Source organism: Phocoena sinus, chromosome 8, assembly GCF_008692025.1.
Source record: "Phocoena sinus isolate mPhoSin1 chromosome 8, mPhoSin1.pri, whole genome shotgun sequence".
NCBI lineage: Eukaryota > Metazoa > Chordata > Mammalia > Artiodactyla > Phocoenidae > Phocoena > Phocoena sinus.
Genome location: NC_045770.1, coordinates 39339114 through 39360264, shown reverse-complemented (window position 1 = coordinate 39360264; position 21151 = coordinate 39339114). Strand labels below are relative to the sequence as shown.

Sequence of the window (21151 nt, the reverse complement as noted above, 5' to 3'; positions counted from 1 at the left end):
GTTATTCAGGCCACTGACCCAAATAGGGAGATTCCCGCAATCTGACGTGAATTTCTTTAGGACCTACAACTCGGACTTTCAGACCCTAACTTCTGTTCCTATATTCTGTATTTGAAACCTCTCGACAATAGAAGGAGCACCGCTCTGCTCTCCCCAGACACACCACACACACACACACACACACACACAGACACCCATCACAGTTCTGTGCAGTCATCCATAAGTTACTTAACCTCTGAGCCCCAGTTTCCCTACCTGTGAAATGGAGACATATTGCCTTCCTTGCTCGAACCACGTAGTCTCTTAAGAGGAGGAAATATTGTTTGGAGTGGAGTTAGAATTCAGGTTCAGGAACAAGGAGATGGTTGGGAGTATTGAAAGCTCCTCCTTCCTTGCTGCAAGAAATATTCAAGCTCTGAAAATTCTGCCTCTCCCCATGAAAAGCACAGAAAAACGATTTCCCAAGCATCGGAGTAGTACAGACATAGTACAAAAAAGCAGGGATCGTTTTAAAACTGGTTATGCTCTAATTTGTAATGAAAGGTCGAAGAGGGTGGGGGTGGGGAAGCCACCCTCCAACCGGGAATTGGGAGGCAGCGCGCTCGCTGCTGCCGAGCTTAACGGCCGCGGTCGCCTAGCAACGGGCGACGGGGGTGGGCGCGGGGAGCTCGCCGCCGCTGCTGCGCGCTCTCGGGTCTGCTGGACCCACCAGGAAACTTTGGGGCTCCTGGGCGCCGAGGCGTCGACGCTAGACCCAGCGGACGCCGCGATGCTCCCCGCGGGCTGAGGGCAGAGGATGAGGTCGCGGCCCTGCGCGCCCGGCCGGGCGATCCGTGGGGTCGCACCCACGGAAAGTTGGCGCGCGCCTGCCCGCGCCCGGAAGACGCTTGGTCCCTGGGTGGAACTGACCCCTGCCAAGTTTCTTTGACAATTTCTTACCCCTAGTGGATGGGGCATCTGGGACCCCGCGTGGCCCCCGGTTCACGGATTCCGGTCGCTGCGGGAGAGAAACCCGCGCTTTTCTAAGAGACCTACGACGGTAACTGATGCTTAATCCATTAGCCCTGAATGGTTGCGATTCTATTTTTGTTTTCTGCTTTTCTTCCTTCTCCAGACAGTGAGTTTGTGGAAGAAGCCTCATCCGCGCCCTACAGCCCCGAGTAGTTAGGTAAGTCTGCCCCTTTTGCTTTTTCTTCTCGAAATCCAGCCCGAGAACCGGGAATCTGGGGGGCGCCCGGGTCCAATCAGCCAGAGGGGCGGAGAGAAACGGTCAGGGAACACACTTCCCCAGCTGTGCGTTCCCTTCGCGGTGAGAACTGGCCTTTTCCTGGCGCGTGTGCTTTGGGGGTGGCGGGGAAAGTGTCAGCTGTGCCGTGTGTGTGTGTGTGTGTGTGTGTGTGTGTGTGTGTGTGTGTGTGTGTCCAGGTCCGTGGTGCTGCTCCCTGGAGCGCGGCCCAACAAACTTCCCGATCTGGGGGCCTCTGCAAGCAGCCTGACTCATCCTGCCTGGAACGATGCGGTGCGGGCTGGCTCAGTCTAGCCAGTACCTGCCCCAAGAAGGACATCGTGTGGCTAGTTCCTAACCTGAATTTAATGAAGTCCAGGGCCATAAACGTTCTGGTAATTAAATTTCAAGCCTTGGGAGCTGCGTTCCTCCCTGATTTGTTTCTCCTTCAGGCGTCTGGGAATAGGGCAGTTCATCTTCCTGTACCTGTCGTTCTAAGTGTAGCTTTGTGGTGGGTGAACGCGACGGTCTTGTCAGAGACAGACTTCCTCCTGTGAAGAGAAGGAAATTTGCATTGTCGGGATCCCTCTAAGTGTTCCTGCCACCCAGTCTCACTTGGTGGCTTAGTGGTTGATGGGTTTTTGTTCTTTGTTTTTCTCATTCTAGGGTTTAGTTAAGCTTCTAAAAATCCAGACTGTCAAGTCTGTCCTTGCTGTTCTTTTATCACCAGCGTGCCTGCCTGCCATGAAATGACAGCTGTTTAAAACTGTTTATCCACACTAAGGCGCTCAGCCTTGGGTACCGTGTGTCTGGTCAGCCTCTCCTCCTGGGCTGTATGTCCTCAGCAAGTCCCACACCACCTGAAGTAAAATTCCACCGCAGCAAGGACTTTCATCCTTTTCTAGGAGCCAGGTACCCAAAATAGGTCTGGATCAAGGATGGCGTTGTGAGGCAGGGAAGAGGACCTTGTTTTATTCAGAAGATGTGTTTCTGAAAAGTTGTGAGGCACTCACATCTCTGGAAATGGAATCATAAATTAAATGCATGGGCAAAACTAGCTTTTAAAGGTACACTATGGTGAGTCTTTTCATGAAATGAAAACGACAAACCGTAGCTTTGCATGAAGCAGTTTATTAAGAGGGCAGATTCTTGGTGATCTGCTCCACATGTGTTTAATTGTGTATTAATGACACCAGAATTGGTACCATTGCATTCACAGAATGGTTTATGTACCAGAAAGGCCCAGGTGATTGACCCTTTTTTGTTTTCATCTCTTCCCCCCACCCCACCCCCCACCCCCAACAGACTGGACGGCCCAGCTGAGGTGCTGATCAGTAGGGGGAGCCCTTCAGATTAGCAGTAGAAAACTCAGAAAATAACCTTTTTTCTCTTCAGCCCTTCTGTGGGAAAAGCCCAGTTTCTCAAGAGGAGATGAGAGTGTTATAGGAATCCTGGTCCCTCCTGGGCTCTGGGATGGCAGGATGATTGAGAATATAAAACACAAGTCAGAGTTGGAGACCAGGGTTCTGGGTGCTTCACCTTCCTTAGCAGATATGTTAACCAGTCTGTTTTCTCATCTTTGAAAAGCTGGGGTTGTGCCAGGTGGCCCCTAAGCATCATCCAGTTCCAGCCTCCTGAGACGGTAAGCCAAAGGAGGCCCATAGCTATCGGGTATTTATTACTTACATTCGGGTGCCACGCTGTTTGGGTGTGTGGTGGCTCCAAAGAGTTTTTCTCTTCCTGACAGAGCAGCTCATTGGATGAGACTGCATTGTTTCCGTGCCATTCAGGTCAAAGAGGGAGCTGGCCTTTCTCCCTTGGAAAGAGTTGTGATACTTTTGGGTGCTTTTCTAAGACACACAGCAGGAAAGATGCCTCCTACAGCAGTTGATGAGTTTGTCCAGCAGCCATTTTTTCTGGAGCACAGAAGAGCACAGATTCACCCCCTGGCCAGGATCTAAGGGTACTGGAGAAGAGGTGGAGGGAGGTCATAAACACTTAGTTTGAATTCTATCACTGCCCTTACCTGTGACCTGTGACAGTTTAGCAGGTGACTAAACTGCTCTGGGCCTCAGTTATCTCAACCTAATTGGAGACCTTGCATGGCTGGGGTCAGTGGTGTGTGTAGAGTCCTAGCCCCATGTGTAGTATGTGCAGGTATTCAGGAAGTGCTTCTTGCTGTTACTTTATTAGTAGTATTCATTTGAAAGACACTTATTTCCTATGCATGATGGAATAGCTCTCTCATCAATTGTCCCAATCTATTAACTAAAACCATTTTCATTTCTAGAAATTTCTCTGCAACTTACCTAGTCTCCAAACACAGATTCTTAGGAATGGTGATCAGGTCGATTGAATTATTTAGTGATTTATTCTTGGAGCAGCGTGTGGAATGGTGTTCCATCTGGGGTCTTCGGTGACGATCCCACTACTTTCTTGTGGCATGTTAGGTAGTTGGTTTTGCCTCCAAATTTTCATGTAAGTCTCCAAATGAACTATGACTTGCTCTTCGGGGGATTTATTCTCAGTGTTGTGGCAAGATCATGTAATGGAATTAAGTAACCAAAAAGGGGTTTTTGAAAAGAATGGAAAAAGGAGCCTATCTCTAGATGAATGCTGTATTGAAGGTATCCTCTCATGGAGAGTCCAGAAATATGCCCTCTCTCCTGTGATGGTACCACTTTCTACACCTTTCCATAGTCTTTCTATAGTCCCACCCATAGGTAGAAGTGATGGCCATCTGAGGGGGTGAGAAAGAATGCATGGGGAGTTGGGATGAACGCAGATGTGATCATGTCTGCCCATCTAATAACCTTTATCAACTTCCCACTACCTGGAGGATAGACATTTGGCTAGCCATGGGAGGACCTCCATGATTTGCGTCACCCCCAGCCACCATAACCTTCTAATTACATTGAACTATGGGATAGTCCTCTAACAGCAGCTCTCTTCCTGTTGCCTGCCTGCCTTTCCTCCCCCTTCTCTCCTCCTCCCCGGCTGGCTCCTACCCCTCTTTCAACACTAAGTCCACGTGTCATGTGCCCCTAGTGGTTCTTAACCCTAGACGTTAGAATCAGGGGAGCTATTAAAAGTCCCGAGACCAAGTACTAACCAATTACATCAGAATCCCTGGAGTGTGGACCAAAGCATCAGTGTTTCATCAGTGTGTACTTTAAAAATTGGATCTCAGTGATTCCAGTGTGTAGCCATGGTTGTTAGCTACCATACTAGGTTGTGGTCACCACACTTTTCTTTGCAAATCTAGCAGCGAGCCCAGTGCCTGGCACATGTAAGTCTTCAGTAAATGCTGGTTGAATGTGTGAGTGAGGGTCACCGCTGAGATGCTTTGTCTTTTCACGGTTATATACTCCTAAAATTGGCCTCTCTGCTTGTCATAACAGTGCCTTGGGGCACTTGAATCCTTTGACCTTTGACCTATATCTCTCTCCTTTGTTCATTCCTTAGGCTTAACCAGTTTATTTTCTTTCTTAAAAACTGAGATCCTAAAACCACTTTTTAGCATAAAAGTAACACATGCTGACTTTAGAAAATTTGAACATTAGAAAGAATAGGGGAAAAGTTCACTCCCTCACCATCCAAAAGCACACGGATGTGTCCTTGTTTCCATAACTTGTCCTAATTTGCTGCCCTTATGGGACTTGCTTGACCCTCTGGCACACCTCCTTGAGCTCAGTTGATGCTCTCTTTTGCTCAGACCCTGTGAACTTTCCTGAGTTCCAAAAGGAGTGCTCATGAGAATAGCATTCTTGGGAGAGAGCAGGGCCAATGCCCCCAGGGCCAGTGTACCATGAGAAAGGGTTTTCTTGTGCTATTCTTGCCTTCCTCATTCAAGCAGAATGTAGGGGCTTTATTAGAATAAATGATAACAGTTGTGTAGCTTCTTTAAAAGAATGACTTAAGTGTTTGCCAGCCCACCCCCTAGCCCTCCGAAAATAGGAGATGAGATTGCATTGTTGGATAAAAGTACTTATGTCTTTCAGAGCGCAGCAGCTGGTAAGTATAAATTTAGGATAGATAGCCCAACTGCTACAACAAGCAAGCCCAAACGTCAGTGGCTTAACACTGTAAAGGCGGTGTTTGTTGCTTGTGTTGTAGTCTAGTGTTGAGCTGTCGAGGGCTCTGCTCCATGTGGTCATGAAGAGCCCCAGGCTCCTTCCCTGCCTTGGCTCCATCCTACCCTACAGCATCAGGTTCCTTCACTGGATCCTTTGAATCCATTTGGCAGACAAGTCAATAAGGTGAGCAAGACCAAGGTATGCTCACCGATGGTTGTCTCAGCCTGGAGGTAACACACTGACCTTCCCTCATATTCCAAAGGTGGAAGCTAGTCCCATAACTTCATCCACGTGGAAGGAGGCTGGGAAACGTAGTCTAGTAATGTGCCAGGAAGAAGAGGAGCGCACTTACATTGGTGATCGCCAGCTTTCACATGCCTCTTATTGTTCTAACCACAATGACTGAGCTACATCCTGGTCTTTGTATTGTGTAGGATACTGGTTTGGCTGCTACAACCAAGGCTAAAATGACAGTGACTGAAATAAGAAACAAGTTAAATTCTCTTCCACTTGGAGCGTAAGCAACCCAGTGCCGATATGGTGGCTTCGTTGTCCTCTGAAAGACTCAAATGGAGCTTCCACGCAGTGAGCTAAGGTGGCTGCTTCAGATCCCACCATCACATCCACATTCCAGTCTATAGGAAAGAGAGAAGGAAAGTGGAGGGCATAACCTAAAAGCTGCACGCATTATTTCACTTACATTCCTTTGGACTGAACTTTAGTCAGATGGCCATACCTGACTCCAAGAAGGCTGGGAAATCTGGGTGGGAATAAGGTGGAGTCTATTACTGGAAAGATGACTGAGTAGGATACAGGGAGAAAGAGGCGCTGGTTAACGAGTAATCTTTTCAATCAGTTCTAGGAAGCATGTCTTAGTGGTTAAGTGCATGGACTCGGAATCATACTCTGTGTATGGTTTGAATTTTGTCCCACCTCTTATTCGCTCTATGACCTTGGGCAAGTTACTTCATCTATATCTGCTTCCTAACCTGTAAAATCATGTGGTGGCTCTTTTCTGATGTTCTTCCAGACCCACTCACCATCCTTCACTACCCTGGTCTGTGCCCTGGAAAACTTACCTTTTGGAATGTAGCCTCTGGCTTCCAGTTTGGCCAGTGAGAGGTACTGGCAGCATATGGGAGGGTGGAAACCAAGAGATGTCAGGGTACTTAGTCCCTTCCTGTCAGGCTGTGGGATAATGTGGCTGGATTAGTTCAGGCCACTGCTTCCTCTCTTACAGCATCAGATCGTGCTGGGTTCTGGAACCTCCCCTTCTGACTGAGGGGTGGCTCCCACGTGGCTTGCCCCAGGCTGCTTCTCCATCCCGTTTTCCCTTAACCCGCCCATCACACCTTGATCTGCAGTCCCTTCATCAGACTCTCTTCAGTCGCTTTTTTGAAGCATACCATCCATTTCCTCTTAGGACCCTAGCTGATATGATGGGGGTAATAATAGTATCAGCCTCAGACCATGGTGGTGAGGGCAAATGGGTTTTAGAAGGAACCCTTGAATGTCGTAACCATCATTAAATGTTTACTGTGTTTCATGTCCCTAGCCGAATGCTCCTATCCCTTCAGGCATGGTCAAACCTTCTGAAAGACCTGACTTTTGACGTATAAATGAAATAATACGGCCATTCATCTCCTCTTCCCCACCCCGTGTTAGGAAGATGCAGCAAGACCTAAGAGTAGTGAACAAATCTCTTCCTGCATCCAAAGTTTTCTTCCCTCCCATCATATGGGGATGAATAAGGAGAAAGATCCTGGGCCTTTATTATTATTCACCTACTCTATGGTGGGCACTTTACAGGTGTAAACAATCTACCCAGCTTCCCGGCTTGGGATTTAAATCATGTCACCCACATTGATAGCCCCAAATATAATGATTTCCAAGGATTTGCCTGCCCATATTACTAACAAATCAAGTCTTTCTCTAAGGCTACCCTCTAATTTTAGGCCCAAGAATTCTCAGGGGTGCTTGTTCGCAGTCACAGCTTCAGTTCTGGCTGCTCTAGCCTTTTGCCAAGGGAGCTGGAATCCAGATACACCTTACTGAGGCCAGTGGACACCTGGGTTACTGTTCCACGTGCTCTTTCTTCAGAAACCGGTGACCACATGACACAGTCATGGCTGCTGCTGCCCCTGCAGGCTTGGTGTTTGTTCGCCTGCTGGGAGCCTGACTGATTTCCCAGTGTCCTGCCCTGTGCTGGCCGCAGAGTGGGCCCAGGGCCTTCTAATCATTGCACAAGCCCAGACTCACCGAGGGTCTGGGATCAGATTGGCTACCTTCCCGGCTCTGAGCTGGTCTCTAAACGGGCAGGGCCATTCACCCCATCCCCGGATCCACCCCCAGATCTCTCCACCCTTAGAAGCCTATCTGTCCTCCTTATTCCTCCCCCCAGCTCCGAGCATAGCTTCTGAGAGGGAGGGAGTTTTCACCCCAGTTTAACTTTTCCTAAGGATGATTGACAGTGGAAAATTCAATTCCCTTCACAGGAAACCTCACCCTACCACAGGGGTGTGGTCTGGCCTCTCCGCTCCAACAAAACAATCACAGAAAGGCTCACCATTGTTACAGTTCCCTAAACCTGGGCACTCAAGTCTCTTCCACAATTGATCTTGTTAAGTTTATCAGCTCATTTCATCCTCAGAACAACTCAGTGAAGCAGAAGGAATTATTTTCACCTCATGGAGGAGGAAACAGAGGTTCAGAGGGGTTAACTTATCTGCCCAATGTCACACAGCTAGTTAAAGGCAAAACTTCCATTCAAAATATCATCTCTGGCTCCAGAGCCATTCTCAGTTTCTTGGAGAGGAGAATATACAAGTTGCCCTCCTCCCAGGCGGATTTGGTGGTGGGCTGAATGCTATAAATGATGTAAAAGGAACTAGCCCAGGGCCTGCCAGTACAGTATATGGCTGTTGGGTACTTTCTCTGTTGAATAAATGAATGAATAGTAGGTGCTCAAAGCCATATATATATTTTTTTTTTCTTTAGACCACCAAATAATGATTAATATGCTCCAAAGGAATTTTCCATAACGGGGTCTGAAGCAACAACCAGAAAAACTCTTCCTAGCTTCCTTCATTTAGTTCCTGCTGTCCCCACTCTGTATTACAGGGCCAAGTCCCTGGGACAGGAAACCTCTTATGGTTTCCTGATGGTACTGACGCCATTTCTAAAGGAAACTAGACCTTGGAAGCAGCACAGTTTGGGGCGGGACAGTGGCAGCCTGGAGGGGAATCTGAAAGCATAACTGAGGGCAGGTGGACTTGGGTCTGGGTGTAAAACTCATCCCGACTCCCCTAATGTTTGTGAAGTGACACTACTCATTGCCCAGGAGGTAAGATTTTATTTCAGGGTGTTCTCCTTGGGAGGGAGAATGGAGTAGGAAGGGGAAAATGACAATCAATTCTGGGAGATAAATGGTTATCTACCTTGGCTAAAAGAGCAAGGAAGGTGGTATGGAATAGTGGGATAAAATACACACACACACACACACACACACACACACACACACAGGAAAATGGAAAGGGCATTTTCCTTGCCAAAGAGATGTTTTACTAGAAAAATATAGGACTGTGTCCAGTCATTCCTGAATGTTAAACACAAACCACCTAGAAACCATGATATTTCATCAATTGTTAAGGACTTCCTGAGTCTAAAGAGTGTAAAATAACCAGCTTGATCTGTTCAAGAATGCTATGATTATGGTTTCTGGGTCACATTCTTACTGAATGATCTTTCTGGAATATGTCCTGTTGGTTTTGGTTTCTCTCAAATCAGTTGTGCCCATGGTGGTTGCATTAAAATGGCGTGCTGGGACTTGTCAGCTCTCACTGTCTCTCCTGGGTTACCCCTTCCCCTTTTCTCCTTTCTCCCCGCTTCTGACTCCCTGCCTCCCCCGCCCCCACCCCCGCCTCAGTTCCCCTCAGTCTGTCCCCTCCCCCTTTCCCCTCTTGCTGCCTCCTTCCTGTTCCCATGTTAAGTTGGAATACAGACAGAAAAGGCAGTGCTTGCCTTGCTAGGGCCCTCTGCCAGAAAAATGGAACAGGTCAAATTATAAAAAAGGATTAAAAAAGAATGCTCTTTGGCAAAATGGGGGAAACAGATGTTCAGGGGTGGTTTTGCTGTCTCGGGCTGTCTGCCGCCTGCTGAAACACACTCCTTATAGGATAGCTAGATACAGAAATTCATCATCATGGCACACATGTGGTGGTTTTAATGTCAAATCTGTATCCATATATTTGTCTCTGCTTAATTCTCCTCTCTCCGTGACCTTTGTAGCCCCAAATCCAGAGTTGGCAAGATTACTGACCACCTGATAGAAAGATTTATTTTCAGCCTCTTCTCAGAGGGATTTTTTTTTCTTTTTTTTCCTGGCTAGGAAATTTTTATTTATTTAAAAAAAATTTATTGAAATATAAATTTTTGTACAGCAAAGTGATTCAGTTATACTTATATATATATATATACATATATATAATTTTTCAGATTCTTTTCCTTTATAGGTTATTACAAGATATTGAGTTCCCTGTGCTGTACAGTAGGTCCTTGTCGATTACCTATTTTATATATAGTAGTGTGTATATGTTAATCCCAAACTCCTAATTTATCCCTCCCCTCCTTTCCCCTTTGGTAACCACAGGTTCGTTTTACAAGTCTGTGAGTCTATTTCTGTTTTCTAAATAAGTTCACTCGTATCATTTTTGTTTTTAGATTCCACATATGAATGACATCATATGATATTTGTCTTTCTCTGTCTGACTTCCTTAGTATGATAAGCTCTAGGTCCATCCATGTGGTTACAAATGGCATTATTTCATTCTTTTTTTTAATGAGTAATATTCCATTGTATATGTATATACCACATGTTTTTCCATTGATCAGTTGATAGACACTTGTGTTACTTCCATGTCCGGGCTATTGTAAACAGTGCTGCAATAAACATTGGGGTGCGTGTATTTTTTCTAATTATAGTTTTCTCTGGATATATGCCCAGGTGTGGGATTGCTGGATCATATGGTAACATTATTTTTGTTTTTTTAAGGAACCTCCACACTGTTTGCACCAATTTACATTCCTACCAACAGTGTTGGAGGGTTGCCTTTTCTCCACACCCTCAGAGGGCTTTTTTTAAAGACTACCGGGAAGAGTGGACACTGGAGCTGCTTTCAGGTCACTGTAAATATTTTATGGAAACGTCAGGTTCTTAAGAAAATAGAGAAGGAACTTGTGGGTGCAGAACCTGGTCTGAAATGAGCCCTACGGAAAGTTCATGGTTGAAGGTCTCCTGCTGGGACTTGTAACCTGCCAGAAGTCCTTTGCTTCTGTCTCCCAAAAGGCTTGCCATTTACTGGCTGTTGACTAGAAATAAAAGTCCATTACGTAGCCCCTGTGGTTGGCCAGCCAGAGAATTCAGACTATCTCCTTTAGAAAAATATTTCCCTTTTGGCTCTAAAAGCCATTTCCACCACAGACTCAAAAGAGGGATTCCAGATTCTGAACATTTGCTGTAGACTGAGGAGTGTGGCAGGCTGTTTCCGTGCCTGTCGGACCCTTGTGTGGGTTAACCTCACATGCCCACCTGGTGCCTCCCCCTCTAGTGGTTCCCCCTTGTCGTGTAGGAGTGTAACGAGCATCCAGTGAGTTAGCACATCTAAAGCGCTTAGAACAGTGCCTGACAGATGACCAGTGTTTAGTAAATGTTACCCTGATTTTACTGCTTTCCTTTTTTCCCCGCCTTCCTTCACATCCCTCATCACTTTCAAGTATGTCTTCCTTCCCTGAGCTCCATTGTTTCTTTTCCCCTATTCTGTTCATCTAGTGACACTGAAAGAAAAGGGGAAAGAGAATCAATTATGAATGTATAAAGTGAGAGCTGCCACCAGCCCAAACAGTGCCTCTGAGCAAATTAGAAAAAAGCATCCCCTCCAAGTGGATGAAGAGCAGAGTCCATGCTCCCAGTTTAGCGAGTAGAGGGCAAGCTGGATTTTAGCCCCACACCTCTGCTTCATTCAGTCTGTCAGCCCGGCACTCTTGTGCAGTGAACGGCTTATACAACTGGACATGGTAGCCTGGATTCCCCACTCCCAGCCTTCTCTTGGATATTTTTTCCCTTTTCTGGGAACTCTTTCAGTGTTGTGTAACTACTAGAAAGCCTAAATTCTTCCTTGAATAGTCCTTTTTTAAAAAAATAACAACAAAATATTTTTATTAAGTGTTAATTGGATACTTTAGATATGATACGAAGTTGGGATTATTAGTTGAATAGAATGCAAACAAGTAGACATATTTTTTTTCTAGATAACAAAGTCTCTGCTCAGTTATCTGACTGACATAGCATTAGGGATATAGAAGTAAGCAAGGCAGTCACAGGCCTTGCTCACTGGAGAGAGGGCAGTCATTAAAATATAATTACACACATTATTATTTAATTGCCCTTGTAACAAATTCTTTTTTTTAATTTTATTTTTTTATACGGCAGGTTCTTATTAGTTATCTGTTTTATACATATTAGTGTATACATGTCAATTTCAATCTCCCAATTCATCTCACCACCACCACCACCACCACCGCCCCCGCCACTTTCCCCCCTTGGTGTCCATACGTTTGTTCTCTACATCTGTGTCTCTGTTTCTGCCTTGCAAACTGGTTCATCTGTACCATTTTTCTAGATTCCACATATATGCGTTAATATACAATATTTGTTTTTCTTTTTCTGACTTAATTCACTCTGTATGACATTCTCTAGGTCCATCCACGTCTCTACAAATGACCGAGTTTCGTTGCTTTTTATGGCTAATATTCCATTGTATATATGTACCACATCTTCTTTATCCGTTCGTCTGTCGATGGGCGTTTAGGTTGCTTCCATGACCTGGCTATATTAAATAGTGCTGCAATGAACACTGGGGTGCATGTGTCTTTTTGAATTATGGTTTTCTCTGAGTATATGCCCAGTAGTGGGATTGCTAGATCATATGGTAGTTCTAATTTTAGTTTTTTAAGGAACCTCCGTACTGTTCTCCATAGTGGCTGTATCACTTTACATTCCCACCAACAGTGCAAGAGGGTTCCCTTTTCTCCACACCCTCTCCAGCATTTATTGTTTATAGATTTTTCTGATGATGGCCATTCTGACTGGTGTGAGGTGATACCTCATTGTAGTTTTGATTTGCATTTCTCTAATACTTAGTGATGTTGAGCATTCTTTCATGTGCCTCTTGGCCATCTGTATGTCTTCTTTGGAGAGATATCTGTTTAGGTCTTCTGCCCATTTTTGGACTGGGTTGTTTGTTTTTTTAATATTGAGCTGCACTGAATAGTTCTTTTAAATAGATTCCCCCAAATTATTTACATTATTTTCCCCAAGTTCTGATTTCCTGAATAAAAACTGTGTCTGAAACTTGCACTACTTATGCCAATAGTTAACCCAAAATTACTTACTCCAGCTCAAATGGCATTTTAGAATGTATTAAAATAAAAAGAGCTCATATTTGTGGAGGGCTTTTCATGTATAGGTGTCTTGCTAAGAACTTTATGTCAGGAATGTCAAAGCAATGCTGCGAAGCAGGTACTATTGTTTCCCTCATTTGACGGATGGAGAGTTGGAGCTTAGACAAGTTCAGTAACTTGCCAAGTCACACCTGGGAGGTGGTGGAGCTGGGGCTTGAGCCTAGCTTTGTTCTCTCTTCCTGGGATTCCTAACCTCTGTCCTCAATTCCAGAGCAAGTTACTAGAACCCAAACTCCTGATTCTCAGTGGCTGATTCTCGGCAGAACCATGATTTGCATCCAGGCCTATTTGACTGTAAAATAATGGGCTGACCCATTTACAATGCTGCCTCCCACTTGCCACACACTGCAGGCTGGGCTTGGGGACACAAGGGTGAATGAGAAATAATCCTTCCCTGGGAGAGAAAGACCAATTAATAGAAAAGTTTACAATGTGGTACTCTGGCTCCTCCAGACCAGTGGGCCCTTATTGACTGTGTGACCTTGTGTAGGTTATCTAAGCTTTCTAGGCTTTACCCATCTGTGATATGGGAATGCACATACCTACTTCATATGGTAGTTGGGAGGGATTAAATGAGATGATACGTACATATATATGTATACATACATACACACACACAAAGTGATTAGCACATAGTTGGCACTCCATGAGTGGTTACAGTTATTTTTTATTGTGGTGAGTGCTATATACAAGTATTCAAGGGACCGTGGGACCCCTGAGAAGAGGAACCTGACTCAGTCATGGAGGTCAAGGGGAAGCCAGGCAGGCTTACTGGAGGTCATCCACCTTTCACAGCATGTGCTGCAAGAGGAAGGGTACAGGGCATGAACAGGTTATGTCTGTGTTAGGACAGCTGGTGGCAGCCAAAGTCAGCTCCTCCTCTGGGGTCCGCGAAACTGAGTTCTGAATACTGGAGTGAAGGTGAATGAAGCGGAATCTTCTCCCTTGTACATGCCCAGGTTGAGCATGGAAACTCTACAAAGTGGGACTGTAACCTCATTAACTCTTTTTTTGTGTGTGTGTTACGTGGGCCTCTTACTGCCGTGGCCCCTCCCATTGCGGAGCACAGGCTCCGGACGCACAGCCTCAGCGGCCATGGCTCACGGGCCTAGCCGCTCCGCGGCATGTGGGATCTTCCCGGACCGGGGCACGAACCCGTGTCCCCTGCATCGGCAGGTGGACTCTCAACCACTGCGCCACCAGGGAAGCTCCCCTCATTAACTCTTTCCTCAAAATGCCGTGCACATCCTGATGACTCACAGGGTCTGTTTGTCCCACTCTTAAAAGGCCTTTAAATTTGGCATGGTAGGGTTCAGTGGGACAAAGCTGTTACACTGTGTCCATTTGAATTTCACTCCTTTTTCCATTATTATCATCATTATTGCTTTCTACTACTGTCAGCTTGACATTGCACACTGTTTGCCAAATGAGAGACTGAGGAATCCTCTAAAGCAAGTATAGCGGTATCACTCACGTAGGCAGGTAATTGTCAGAATTTGCAAAATCTAAACTGGGTATCCAAAAATAGAGGATACCCAGTTAAATTTCAGATAAACAGCAAATGATTTTTGTAGTAGTATATATATGTTCCTTGCAATATTTGGGACATAATATAGTAAAAACTTTTGTTGCTTATCTGATATTCACATCCAGCTGGTGGTGTCTGGCAGCTCTTGGTGTGGGAGCAGCATCTGGGGGTGCTCTGCTTTTCATGTCAGATTTTAGCTTGCTCTGTTAGAAGGTGTGGTAAAACATGGCTCAGGTCCTGTCGCTGGGTATTTAGTCCCCACTGGACTCCACTTAGGTGCTTACATTATTGAGAACTGAAGGCTGACGGGTGCGCTATTTTATCAATTAGAAAATGGTTGTTGGAAATTAGCCCTTCCTACAGCAGAAATCCTGAACAGCTTCAGGGATTCGATGCATGCTTATTTTGCATAATATATAAACACAGGAGCATTTGCCTGCTCCTGGATGGGCTCCATGACTTATGGAGTCTGGATACTGAGGTTTTGGTTTTCTCCATTCTCTCTTGTAACAGAAGCTCAGGTCTAATTTACTCGTTTAGAGCATCTTAGTGTCCTCATTGGAGGGAACACCCAGTGCCCTCTTTCCTTAATGCATGGTTCCTCAGCGTGGGCTAGACCATCACCATAGGGGGTGATGTATATGTGGGGGAGGGGGTCCTGCCTCATGAGAAAACCTAGTTTATTGTTATGCAGTGATCATTATTATAACACTTTCTTTGAGGGAGCAGAAACCTGATTTCCTGTTTCTTGCACCCAGTTGTCCATGTTTTACCTTCTAGAGCTTTCAAACATTTTTTTGTTTTTTACTGTGACCCTACATAAAGATACACTCTATAGACTCATAGAAATTTGAATATAAGTATAACTAAAACAGAAGTTTCATGGAATAGCAATTACTCCTTATTAGACTGGCTGCATCTGATATTTTCCACTTTGTTCTATTTTATTTACTTAAAATGCTGACTAACCTGTTCAGTTGATTTCCACTAATAGGTTGCCTACTACCGTTTGAAAAACAATGCTCTAGAGTGTTTATAGGAAATACAGAGTCAGTCTGTACCTCTTTTCTTTCTGTAAGCTCTCAAAATATTTTAAGGCGGCTATCAAATTGTATCTTAATCTTTTCTCCCTACTAGGTCTCTTGTTTTAGTATTATTTTTTGACTGAAGTATAGTTGATTTACAATATTGTGTTAGTTTCAGGTGTAGAGCGAAGTGATTCAGTTATACATAAATGTGTATATATATATATTCTTTTTTCTCTTCTTTGCCGTTATAGTTTATTACAAGATATTAAATATAGCTCCCTGTGCTATTCAGTAAATCCTGTTGTTTATCTATTTTATACATGGTAGTGTGCACCTGTTAATCCCATACTCCCACTTTATCCCTCCCCCTTGCCCCTTTGGTAACCATAAGTTTATTTTCTATGTCTGTGAGTCTATTTCTTTTTTGTAAATAAGTTCATGTGTACTATTTTTTTAGATTCCACATATAAGTGATATCATATAATATTTGTCTGACTTACTTCACTTAGTATGATAATCTCTAGGTCCATCCATGTTGCTGCAAATGGCATTATTTCATTCTTTTTTTATGGCTGACTAGCATTCCACTGTATATATGTACCACATCTTCTTTATCCATTTATCTGTCGATGGGCACTTAGGTTGCTTCCATGTCTTGGCTATTCCAAACAGTACTGGTATGAACATTGAGTTGCATGTATCTTTTCAAATTAGAGCTTTCATCTTTTCTGGGTATATGCCCAGGAGTGGGATTGCCAGATCATATGGTAACTCTACTTTTAGTTTTTTAAGAAACGTCCATACTGTTTTCCACAGTGGCTCTAGGTCTCTTTTTTAATATGCTCTGGTTTCTCCATCGATTCCCATGCTGCTCAACCTCTGCTGAGTGCTTTCGAAGAGGAAAGTTTTGTTTCAACCTGGCACCGAGAACTGAGCCTGACCTCACATATAACTTGACCAATATTTACCATAGTGGGATCATCAGACCCCTTGACCTCAACCCCCCACCCAAGTTAATATCATTCCATTACTCAATACCCATCGGGTGTAGTTATTTAATTATTTTAAATTCACCTAAAATACCTAAGCTAGCCCATTTTTTCCTGTTTTGTTTGTAAGGATCTCTTGAGATATTTTTCCTAGCTAGGGTGTGGGAGGGGCTCAGATCAAGATGCCTACCATTCATATTTCCTGGATCTGCCAACTGAATATTCCCAAACTTGAGAAACGTCAGCAGAAGAAGCTGTGTGTCTAGGACCGTCTAGCGCAGCAATAATTAAAGCTTCTCTAAAATGGCCATATTTTGAAAGAAAATGGATAACAGGTTAGTAATCGTAGCTGATAATTATGGAGTATGTGCTGCATGTTAAGAGCTGAGAGCTTTACATGCAATGACTCATGAATTTCTCACAACCCTTTGAGGCAAATACTGTTGTAACTACTACTTCTCAAAAGAAGAAAAACTGAGCTTTAGTCAAGTCATATAACTAATAAATGACAGAAGGGAAGTTGAGCCCAGGCCTGTCTCACTCCTCAGCTTGTGTTTTAGAATACTTAACTGCCCCCCACAGACTGAAAACCACCCCTGGTGGTTTTGAAAGAGACGATGTATGTAACACGCTTAGGGCAGTGCATTTGTGGAGGCTTAGTAGAGTTTATTGCCTTCCCTAAAGAAAGGGAAGAACTTAGTAACAAGTTCAGGTCCCTAGCAGCCCCCAGGAGCCTGTGAAAAGTGTCTGCACCCATTACTGGCTGCACAGGGTCGGCCTCAGAGTGCTCTGCAGCGGTGCAGTGGGTCTGGAGCCCGGGGAGCATCTCTCCCGTCCAGGGGAGCCTGGAGAGGGAGCTGTGTGTATGCAAGGCAATGTAGTGTAGCGTCAAGATCAAGAGCTCTGCTTTGAAGAACAGGTTTGAATCCTGGCCCTGTCACTTTTGAGCCATGGGATCTCAGGAGATTCCTATAACCTGGGGCCAGCCTCTTTTCCTCGTGTGTAAAAGAAGGATAATGAAGCCTACCATGCAGTGTGTTATGTAGCGATGAAATGAGGTAACATATGAAATCACCTGGCACAGAGGAGACACACTATTCCGTACTTGCTCACTCGAGACAGAAAACTGGGTTTTGATCATTCTCCTGCTACAATGCTTCTTGCTTGTTCCCTCATTTAGGTTGGGATTCTGAGTGCACAGAAATGTAGGTCCCCAAATATCCTAAACCAGGGGTTCTCAAAGTGTGGTCCGTGGACCAGCAGCATCAGCATCACCTGGGAACTTGTTAGATTAAAAGTGCAATTCTGGGGCCCCACCCTGAGCTGCTGAATCAGAAACTCAAGGGTGGGACCCAGCAGTCTGTTGTAGCAAGCTCTTCTGGTGACTTTGATGCAGCTCACGTTTAAGAACCACTGCCTTACTGGCACTGAGCATCCGAGGTCTTCCCCTGTTTTCAACAAGACTCAGATGGGGCTTCCCTGGTGGCGCAGTGGTTGAGAGTCCGCCTGCCGATGAAGGGGATAGGGGTTCGTGCCCCGGTCCGGGAAGATCCCACATGCCGCGGAGCGGCTGGGCCCGTGAGCCATGGCTGTTGAGCCTGCACGTCTGGAACCTGTGCTCCACAACGGGAGAGGCCACAACAGTGAGAGGCCCACATACCAAAAAAAAAAAAAAAAAAAAAAAAACTCAGATGAAGGCTCTAGAGAGACTGCATCCTTCACGTGGATATGGTGGTGACCAATGTGGAGTTCACTTTCAGGTTGTTTCCATTTAATCCTTTTATTATTCTTCATCCCAAATTGGTCATTTTCTGATGTTCTGGTCATTTTCTGAAGTTCCTTTTCTCTCTTCCACTTAATTTGAAACTCATATTATTTGAAACTCATAAGGTATTACATCCTATAGGATGACTGGAAAGGGACCATTCCCAGATTCTGGGTAAAGGAGGCTCATAACATTCCTAAGGAACTCATCCAGGGATGCTCCAGACTGGATCCATGCAGGCCCTCCTCCCTATGCCTCCTTTAAGCTCCTTCCTGCTTCAAGATCTCCGCACAGGCTGTTTGCTCAGCTGGATGGCTCTTGCCCCTGTTCTTCGTCTCCTTGGAGAAGCCTTCCCTTTCCACTCCCCCTAAATAGCCACCCTCTCCCTCGTGAGTCTTTGTTATTGCACCCTGTTCTTTTTCTTCATCGCACATAGACCAGTTTGAAATTATAGGTTTATTTATACACATTTTAATAAGCAGAGCCCATAGCAGGGTATTTGCACGCCTAGTGGAGGGTGTGGCTTATTCAATATAGTTGATATTTTTTGAATGAACGAATGAACCACTGCAGCTTTCACATGGCTCTGCCTTCTTTCAAACTCTGTTGTGCTTTCGGTTAAGCCTTTCAGTTAGTCCTTCTGTTTAGGACTTTATTTTTTCTAGTTATTTCTAATTATTCCCCTCCCGACCTTGGACTTAATTCCTGATTTCTGGATGGATCACCTACCATGTAAGATGTGAATTTTCACTCTCACCCTACCCTCCACCCCACTCTGAGATTATGCTGTAAAACAAATTTTTCTCCTGAATTGAACCGTCCAGAGTGGCCAGAGCCCTTGGGAATGGTGAGAGCTTCCCCACTTCTCTGTCTTTGGCATTTAAAGTATAAGATGTGCTGGAAGGATGCTGGTCTTTAGTGCATATTCTAGAAAGAGAAGAGCTAGAACTGCTGTGTAGGCTATGGAGGGGCCATTCTTCTCACTGTTCTTTCTAGCTATGAACAGAGAGGACATGTTTTCAGAATAAAACACACCTGCATCCTTTTCAGAAAGGCGACTACAAGCGATCTTAATTAAGTTTGAACATTCTGATCAAAGTTATCTCCAGTTATTGTGACGGTCCTTGTTTTTGATAGCGATTGTGTGTCGCTGTTGTTTCAGAAACTCAGTATGATTCCAGTTTTAGAAAAAAAAACAACAAACCACATATCTCTACCATCATTGGAAACAGAATAAAACCTAATTGGTTTTTTGTTCATGAAGAGAGAAATGGGAGGAAATTACCATAGTGTGATATATACTGTAGAACGAACAAAACTGAGGCCGCCTCCTATTAGTATGCGATCGGATTCACCCAACAGCTCAATGGAATGATCAGTATGGTTAGAAGCTTGGGAGCCTGTAAACTGGGCACCATTAACTACTCATCTAATTCAGTGGTTCTCAACCAGTGGGGGTGGGGGGGAGTTTTGCCCATAGGAGACATTTGGCAATATTTGGAGACATTATTAGTTGGCACAACTTGGAGTGGGAGGTAGGGTGGTTGCCACTGGCATCGAGTGGGTAGAGGCCAGGGATGCCGCTAAACATCCAACAATGTAGAGGGCAGTCCTTACCACAAAGAAATCTCAACACCAAATGGCAAGAGTGCCAAGGTTGAGAAACCCTGAAATAACCAATTAGCCAAAAAGTACAAGCTTTCAGTATTCCCGGGGTTTCTGTAGTTAAGAGTAGCAAATAACAGAATGATCATCATTTATTAAATACCTGTGACATGCCAGGTGTTTTATATTCATAGCTACTGAGTGTCTCAGTCAGGATCTGACCCCAGATTTATTTGGGGACAATGTCTCTACTCTTCCTTTTTAGCTTTTTGGTGTAGGTGCATTTTGCCTGGACATGATGGTATCCACCTTCTGCTTCTTGTGTTTTATATAGATCAGATTATGCATTTAATGTATATTATGTAACACGCTCAGAGGAGAAAGCTATGAGGCAAGAAGAGGCCAGTGTGTCACCATGGGTGTGAAGCTGAAAACATCCAGACAAACAGGCCTCAGATCCATAACTCACTAAATGAGCCAAACGCCGGTGGAGGATGATAGCACGGAGCCTGGCCCTTAGTAGGTACTTCATACATATTTATTGGGCAATTTTTTCGTAATCAACAGAGTCCTGGGGTAAGCCTCAAATGGAGTAGGGTTTTCAAATGACCCATCCTGTTATATGACACTTAACTCCTCCTGGGAGCAGTTTACCCATCTCTAAGGTACCCAGTATTTCCGGAGCTGCAGAGCGGTCACACCTGTGCGTCTTCCACTTGCCTTGCACATCTTCCTCTTTGTTTTTCACTGTCCATTCTCAGTCAGTCTGGCCTGGAAAAGGCTCATCCCTGACCCCACCTTCCTCACAGCAGTGCTCTCCTGGCATCCTCTGCTTCGGGCACTTCCAGGACCCCCTGCATTTTGCTCCTGTTAACAGTTTACAAGATGGGGGCAGGGCATATGTCAGAATCTCCGGAGGAGGAACTTATTTGAGAACGGGATTTTATATTTGGAAATAAGCAGGAAAAAAAAAAAATACAACTATTGTCTTTGTAAAACAGAGAACTGAAAGAAAAGCTTGGAAGAAATCCTCTTACCTGGCAATAATATAGATTTAGCAAACCTGGGGTTGGTGTGACCGTTTTATGTTTTGGAAAAGAAGAAGTTCAAAGGAAAAGTGTTGAGAAGCACAGCAATGTGCCCTCTCTGTTCCCCTGCCTTTGCTAGTAAGGACGTCCTTCCCTCAGCACTTGGATTTCTTGGAACCTGCCCCTTTCCCTCCCTGTACGAAGCCAGTCACTCCTGTATGCTCCCATAATGCTTTGCTTTTAACGTTCTAATATGTCACCCATTGTCCTTTACCTTTATCATATTAAGCTCGGGTACAGTAAATGCTGCTGAAAGAGAAATGGAAGAGCACCTTGACCCCAGTGAACCAGTGGGAGGCCTTAGTCCTTGACCCTCAAATTTTGGTGGG

General features: G+C 44.8%; 1 protein-coding gene across 1 annotated transcript in view; it reads left to right on the top strand.

Moving 5' to 3' along the window:
* The first annotated feature begins 655 nt into the window (after window positions 1-655).
* AMOTL1 (angiomotin like 1) overlaps window positions 656-21151 on the top strand; it is a 137425-nt gene continuing 116929 nt past the window's right edge. Inside the window, exon 1 of the mRNA XM_032640083.1 lies at window positions 656-1168. The gene's annotated coding sequence lies outside the window, so the exon portion shown is untranslated. The remainder of the gene's footprint in view (window positions 1169-21151) is intronic.